This window comes from Symphalangus syndactylus, chromosome 10, assembly GCF_028878055.3.
Source record: "Symphalangus syndactylus isolate Jambi chromosome 10, NHGRI_mSymSyn1-v2.1_pri, whole genome shotgun sequence".
Classification (NCBI taxonomy): Eukaryota; Metazoa; Chordata; class Mammalia; order Primates; family Hylobatidae; genus Symphalangus; species Symphalangus syndactylus.
Genome location: NC_072432.2, coordinates 84018305 through 84026633, shown reverse-complemented (window position 1 = coordinate 84026633; position 8329 = coordinate 84018305). Strand labels below are relative to the sequence as shown.

General features: G+C 42.1%; 1 non-coding gene across 1 annotated transcript; it reads right to left on the bottom strand.

Moving 5' to 3' along the window:
- Positions 1-1591: 1591 nt before the first annotated feature.
- Positions 1592-1699, bottom strand: LOC129492391 (U6 spliceosomal RNA). The gene has a single exon (XR_008660850.1). It is a non-coding gene; the product is annotated as a U6 spliceosomal RNA (small nuclear RNA).
- Positions 1700-8329: the final 6630 nt, after the last annotated feature.

Genomic DNA, 8329 nt, shown 5'->3' with positions numbered 1-8329 from the left:
GCAACACTATTCACATACATTTTGTTTTTTAGTATATAATTTCAAACCAAGTTTTCTTTTTAGAAATATGCATATACACTTGCAGCTAATGCTACTTTCAACAATCCTCTTTGTAATACTACTTGTATGTTTCTTTTAAATGTTTTTATCATTTTAAGGCCCATTTTTTTCCGGTGCAATTTCAGGAGGTTTCCTCCCCCTCCCCCATCACCCCTCCCCCCTTTCCCATGTATCTGTTTATGGGTCATTATCCTCTTCTCCATCAACATCTTCTCAGCATAACTGAATGCCCTAGGGAGATTGGGCTGGTGAGGCTCTGCCATGATGAATGGATTTCTTTTCACTCTTCGGTAATTGGCTGGCTTCCACTAAGGGCAGCTAATGTCTCTGTAGCTAGTTGGATTAAGTAGATTAGGTTACCAGTATTGCTGCTTATCTCATTCTAGAATCAATGATCCAGTTCACACGTTCACCACCTATAAATCTGGGAAAACTATTACACAGAAGCCCTAGTAATTGATTAGTGGGTATTTCCTGAAATGAATCATTTATGAGGTGATGCCTTGCTTCCCAGCCTATTTCTGAGGCAATTAGGACCTACTGAGTTGCTTATTTGTTTACAATTTGATGACATCCATTTATTTCTGGTCTAAAGTCTGAATCTCACACCCAGTTTCTTAATGTTCTGGCCACCAGCTCTTTCTCATTTCTTTGTGCTTCTTTCTGAAACTTTTTCAGCCAGATGCCCAGTTTGTGACACAGCTGATCCCCTGTATCTATCTGTCTGTTGATTTTGATAGTGCCGAAATAGAGTCGTTTTGATCCTTGGAGCAAACTGTAGCCAGGACCCACCTCCTTCTGCCTTTGCCTTCCCAGGGCTCACTGGCCATGCCAGAGGAAAAGCCTGGAGGGGATGTGTAGGTAGAGGACACTTGCAGAGTGCTCTGACTCTCCTCTCAAGACCTGTGTGTCAACAGAGCCTGCCAACAGAGAACAGCTGTTCTTCAATATGAGAGTCTGCTTCAGGCTGGAATCCTTTCTTACAATTTATGACTTCATATATGCCAGGCACTAAATTACAGGCTGTACCTTAAAATCTTGGTGTGGTGGGAAGTCAGGTAATAATTGCTACCACACACCGAGCACTTCTATGAGCAAGGTGGTTTGTGCTAAGAGTTTTTCCTACAGCATTTCATTTAACCTTATAGCCATCATGTGTCCTGGGTGTTATCATCTCATGCAAGAAACCTAAAGCTGATTGAGGTTATGTACATTTTCTGGGTCATTCAATTAATAAGTGAAGAAATTCAATCAAGCATTGACTTAGCTAACTCAAAATGGTGCTTTTAACCAGTACAACGTCCTGCTTCCCTCTTGAAAACATAAATGATTGGTCAGAATTACATGGCATTAACTAAAAGGAGGTCACAGAAAGGCTGGTCACAGAAGGGTTACATGTAGGCTGCATAGCCCTGGGCTATAGAGTAGAAGGAAAGGGGTCCGAGAAAGCGTATAATCCCATGGTTCTCAAACTTTTTTTTCTTATTGTGGTTAAGAAAAACACAACATAAAACAAAAGATGGGATGCTTCAAAAGTTTGTGAAGATACAGCAAGATAGCTGTGCATCTTTGCACAGGGGCCATGGAATCTTCTCTGTATTGTTGCAGTTTTAGGATATATGCTGCCAAAATTGAGCACTCCCAAATTTTTTAACTTGCAACTCACAACGTGAAACACACTTTACATCATGACTCCATCCACACATCCATCTATAACTGAAACAAAATTCTACCTTATAATCCTTGCACTTCTTCCATGCAGTACACTCCATTTTTCTATTACATTTTCTATTTTTTAAAAAAATCTGGCCATAGCCTATTAAGTGGACTTTACAACTTGCAAATACTGATCTCTAAACATCAACGGATGGAGAAATGGAGGCTCCAGGATGTGTTGGATACCTGGCGCAGTGCCTGGCAAATAACAATCCTGAGTGTCTTTGCTTTATCTCCCTGTGTGATGCAGCAAGCCTGTGTACTACCTCACCGGCAGAGCTGGGATGGAATCCAGGTTTCCCAATTCCCAATTTAGGGTTTCTCAGTCAAGGAAAGTTTGTCAAAGAGGAGGGATTCTCTCATGGAAGAGTTTCTTCACAGGGGTGGGCAGAAGTGGGAAGAAACAGTGAAGTTGTGGAAGACTCACACTGCCCACCATGGGCCTTGCCCGAGGGCACGGGATACTACAACAGGACTGTCTAATTCCAAAGCCCACACTCTTTTTGTGGTTGTCTACCCTGGTTGCTCTGTGAAACCACCTAGGAACTCGTCAACAATACCAACGCCTGGGCTACACTCATCAATTTAATTGGATTATTTAGAGGTGGAGTGTTTTCTAAGGATCCCCAGCCGATTTTAAAGCAGAGCTACCATCTCTCAGTGCAGTGCAGAAGACACCTCATAAAACTGTTCTCACCAACCTTTCAAGCCTCAGCTGCAAGGCTGCCCTCTGGACCCCAGGGAGTCCTGACTTAAAGCCACAGTCAAAAGTAGCTGCCCTTCCCTTGTATCCCTCCAGCATGCACAGGTCCCTTTATCTGGTGCTTATCTCCCCCGCTACATGATGCCGGGCTTCTGCCTTACTCACTGTTGTATCCCAGTGTGGAATAAATATTTACAGTATGCCCTTTGCTCAGATGGCTCTTCTTTTCCAAGCCTTTCAACTTTCCTGTGATTTAGCTGTAACCCCTAAAGAGGGTGATTCAATTCTCCCTATTGAAGTACTACCTCGGGTAGATTTTTTTTTTTTTTAATTCTCCCCAGGATCAGTTCCACAGAGGACAAAAGGAACTCTCACTTCACAGTTGCGAAATCTTGACCAGTGAGGACCAGTCACTGAAGGCAGTGAGACTACAGTGTCCCTTCCCACGTGGCTGGGCTTTCTCTCCCAGTCTCTCCCCTCCAGTTGTCTCCCCTAGGTTTTCAAATCCTCCAGGGTTTCTGACAAGACAGTGTTCCCAGGGTGCAGTGCCCTGGACAGGAAGTAGGGAAGAAGGACTCCTGTCCAGCTCGTGACCATTGGTGTGTCACACCTTGAGGCCTCACTTTTCCGTTTTGTTAGCTGGGAACGAAAACATTCCTAACTCAATTGTCACCCTCCGCTCCTTTCCCCTTGGGGATTATATAAGAATCCTTATACATGAAAACAAGCTTTGTTCAGGTCCTTGAGCTTTTCTGAGGACAGCTTTGTATAAATATAAGATACCTTTTGTTATTGTGTGTGGCCCAAGGGATTTCCAAAAAGAAGCTGGGAGCCAGCAATGCTCATTTTTATAGGCAGAAAATAGCTGTTGGAAAAACAACCTGATGTGTGGAGCACAATGTTCTTATCGAGCAGACAGAATTATCTTTCCCAGGCAGCCATGAAGACGAAACACCTGGTGCACACGTTTCCTGCCCCTTCACATATTTTGAAAGAAACAGACCTTTACCCTGACCTGTCAAGCAATGATCTTCATGAACTTCTGTCCACAGACTCTGACTGTTATCTTGGCTTGCTTCTGTGGATTTAAATGGTAAACATAGCTGATCCTCACTCACAGGGCATCTTCTTCTCCAGATATCACGCAGACCTTATCTGATCCACACATGCATTTCTTCTTCCTTAAAATGGAGTCACCGGACTGGGCTCACCTCACTGATGTCAGGGGCTAAGGGCCAGAGGCTTCCTGCTTTCAGCCCAACACAGTGTTGGGTGCTGGTGAGGAGATCGGGACCTTGAAGACTTGCCCCTGACCCGGCAATGACTGAAAAATCTTTTGGGAAAGAAAACAAAATAAAGCCACTGAAAACATTTAGAGAACTATACAACCCTGTAATAAAATTTACTGTCTATCTTGAAGGCTTGAAAGTGTTTAAAGAAGGTAGAAATCAGTGTAGGAAAGTTCCATACAAAAGCACCAATACATGTAGAAGGTTCTCAATCATATTAGTTAAGTCAATGAAGGAAACCTGAAGTGAATGAAAAGCATTTGAAACGGTGGAGGAAGGAGCCAACAGCTGCAGAAGCCACGGAGCACAGTAGTTTAAGTGTTGACTGTGAAACAAGACAGATTGGCCTGAGTGTGCCACTCACCAACTGTGTGATTCTGAGCAAGCTGTGTCACCTCTCCAAGCTTCACTTTCCTCTTTCATAATAAATAACTAACAACAATAACTCTATCATAGGCTCGGGGGAGGATTGAGTGAGATGAATACAGGCAAAGCTCTTAGCACAATGCCAAGCATGGAGTAACTGTTCAAACAATGTTGAATATTGTTGTTGTTTGTATTATTATTAGGGAAAACATGAACAAAGGCAGAAATTACTTAGTCTGTGCATGGGAAAAATCTATTTTCCCTACCATAATAAAATAATCAAAATACTTGGTACTATTATTTAAAATCCCATCTCCCGGGCTAGATGAGATGCTATAAGCCATGATGACACGGGTCATTAGGGCTCTTAGGAACTGTTGCATGGTACATAACATGGAATCTGAGCAGAAAGAGCCTGCCCACTGCAATATCGTGAAGGAAAGAAGATTTATATTAATGACCTCCTTCCAGGTCTGATTTCTCGCCTCTTGCCTTCTTTCCACACTCTTCCCCATCCCCACGACTTCCATTTCCCCATGGTGCCTCAGTGACCTCACATTATCTCTTCTCAACCCTCCCCTCCCCACTCCCTTCTCACCCTTCCACCCAAATTTAAAATCTCATCTCCCAGGCTGGATTGAGAGCCTGGTGAGTCAGGGGAAATGGGACTGCCATGGTGGCCTCTCAGGCAATGTTGATAGCATATGGGGTCGGGGCAGAGATTCCCTTGGTCGTTTCTTGATCTATCGAGTCATATGTGGGTAGCTGCTCACCTCTTCCACATGGAGCACTCAGCAGGAAAACTTCCAGTTCCCCTACAAACGAAATTTTCAAGTGAGAACTTAAGGAATTCTTCATTTTCCTAAGAGAAGAAACACAAATGCCATAAGTAAGCCATGATATCAAGGTCTTTAGGGCTGTTACATACTGTTGCACGGTTGGTGCACTGCACACAAAGGCCTGATGTAGGCATCTGCTTGTCAAGCTGTGCACTGATGGGGCTATGGGCATCCACCCTGCTTCCTTCCCAATTTGTCCTGTGGATGACAGTCATGGTCCTACTGAAATGGTCTTGACCACATTTTTAGTTTCATAAGGCTATCTTGGCTCCAAGTTACCTACAGGATAAAACTCCAATTTTCTAGCCTGGCAGAGAAAGCTTTTCGCATCCATCCCTGCCTTCCTCTCCTCATTTCCTGCAGTGATAAACTCCTCCTCAGTTCCAGTCCCCCTGCCGAACACTATATCCTTTCAAAACATTGTCCTTCAATCTGAACACTATCTCTAAGATTCTTCACCTGATAAACTCCTCCTGCTCTACTAGAACCTCCTCCAGTATCATTTCCAAAGTCAAAGTTTTCATGTCTTTTCCAGTCTTTGGATTCTGCAGTTTATACCTCAAATGTTTAGCACATAGTGGATGCTTAGAGATACTTCTTAAATGAATAAGTTCTAACTTCAATAATAGCATTTATCGAGAGGTATGGGAATTGTCCTATTTTCTTGTTGGTTTCCTCATCAGACTGTGAGGTTCTCAAAAGGGTGAAGGGAGGGGAGATTGTGTCTGTTATTTTTGTATCCTCAGAACCTAGTACAGTGACTCATATAATAGGCTTTAAAGCAAAATTTGACAAATGAATGAAATTCTAAGATGTCTTTTGCAAAATGATTTTTTTCTCATTCTACATTCTTTCATGACTAGTCTTCTCTTCTCTCTTAATGCTGAGTTGGAGGAGAGGAGGAGAATAGGGAATTTTTGTTATCTTACCTCTCCAGAATATAGGTGAGAATATAAAACATAGGGCAGGGGCAGGAAGTCTCTTTAGGTTAAGATCCCTAACATCAGAGGCTGCAATGGCAGAGTCAGGAGTCTTCTGCAAGCACATGCAAGTGAAACCTTGTAAGGCAGTGAGGGAAGCAAGACAGGGCCGGGAAGAAGCTAAGTGAGGATATGCGGTCAGCTGCAGTTCAATCTCTGTCTGGTCCCACAGATAGCACTGCAACAAGGATGGCCTCACAGATTTGTCCCAACTTGAGGCAAGGGGGCTGGACTTTTATACCCCTGTATTAGTGGTTGGCTGCAAGCCACACCCAGAGGTTAGGGAACAACCTCTCAGGTATTTCTGGGTGGATCAGCTTCTGTAGGCTAAGGGCAAGGCTTCAGTGAAAGGTGCAGCTGCAAGCCATTGATCACCAACACCTACAGAGCTGAGTGACAAGATAGCTCATCTGGTAAACAGATACCAGCAGCACTGCAACAGCCCCCATCAACCCCTAAAACTAAGGAAGGTGATAGAAAGTGTTTACTCCAGAAGGACCATCCAGCCATTATTTAAAACCTATCTGCTCCTGCTTGATCAACAAGTCTAATCAAACTGGGTTATCTGAGCTAGTTCCTCACATTTTAACAGATTCAAACCAACAAGATAGAAGAAGGAGCAGAAATCCTTAAAGGTAAGTGCACCAATAGAAGCAGATAAGAAACAGGAACTCCAAAAAGCACAGCAAACTGGAAACTTGCAGTGTAGAGCCCCAGAGGGTTGTGAATTAAAGAAAAGACTAAAACAAATTGAGATTTACAATGATGCACTAAGTCAAGAAGAAAATGTTAAATAAGCTATATTTGGCATTTTATGCTTAAGAATACAAGGTGATGTGCAACATAATTTTAAATGATATCCTTTAAAAGTTGGAAGCTTTGGCCAGGCTCGGTGGCTCATGCTTGTAATTCCAGCATTGTGGGAGGCCAAGGCTGGAGGTTTGCTTGAGGACAGGAGTTCAAGACCAACTTGAACAACCTAATGAGACTCTATCTCCACAAAAAATCAAAAAATAAAAATAAAAACTTTGGAAGTTTTAGGTATGCGAACAATCACATAGACATTTTATTGTTGCAGCATATCTCCTTCTCTGCCAGCCTGGATAAGTGAGGCATTACTGATCTCTATCTTTGAGGACTTCTGACACCCAGGATCCCACTGAAGCTCCTTAGGAGTAGCATAATTTCCACCTTGTTTAAAAGTTCTGGTAGTTTGTAATCCACCTAGTGTGATTAAATAATCAGGGCTGATAGAAACCGTCTTGAATCACCACATACACCCACACATGCATCAGTCTGATACGGAGAGAGCTTTAGACTAGAATCAGACAGACTTCAAGTTCCTCCCCTGTCATTAACATGTGTGACCCTAACCAAATCATTTAGTTTCCCTGAGTCTCAGTGTCTTCATCTGTAGACAGAAAATAAATATTCATATTTATTATATTATTAACATTTGTTGTGTTCTTATATATACTATATATTACATATATTTACATACATGTAGCCACACATACAATCACATATTAATATATATTATTTTATATAATATATTAAATATTTATTGTATTATAGTTATATATCAACATATAATTACATATATTATATAATTATATAATATATAATACACAATAATCATATGTTACATTATTATATTTATTATATTCACAATATTAGTATGTCTCATCAGTCTCTTGTGATGAGCAAATGATACAATGTTTACAAAGTTACTTTGTAAGGGGCAAAATATAATCTAAATGAAAGTGAAGTATTTTGTTCCTTTCTTCCTTCCAATGAACTCTTTGACAGTTTTTCTACATCCGCAAAACTGGTGAGACACACATGGATGCCATTTCCTAAAGATTCAGTCTGTCCCAGTCCACTACCACCTGACCTCTTATTCTGCCATCCCAGGGGGTGGCCTGGACCCCCATTTCTAGCTCTTGTTTCAGAATGACTGCCTTTGGAGAATGGGGTTTCTCAGGAAGGACATTGCACAATCAGAAAACGCTGATCTGCCAAATCTGTAACATTTTTTTCCTGGAGCACTTTCAGGAATGTGTCACAGGAGGTGGGGGAGATGGGCAATGGAACAGAGAGTACTAGGCACCAGCAACCAGGTAATAAAATGTTCAAGCATTCCTTTTCAAAATCTAATGAAGACATCAATCTTCATTAGGTCAAAGGGTCTGGGGTCCACAGTGGTGAGATTTACTGAGCCGCTTCAAAAAGCTGGAGAAACAATGACCAAAATGCAGGCCATAGAGCAACAGGCATTGGATTCTAGAACTCGATGATGTCTATTTTCAACAAGTGTTGAATTTGCCAATAGCTATTAGCCCTAAACACCATCCTGCAGCTCACTGTGTGCTGGAG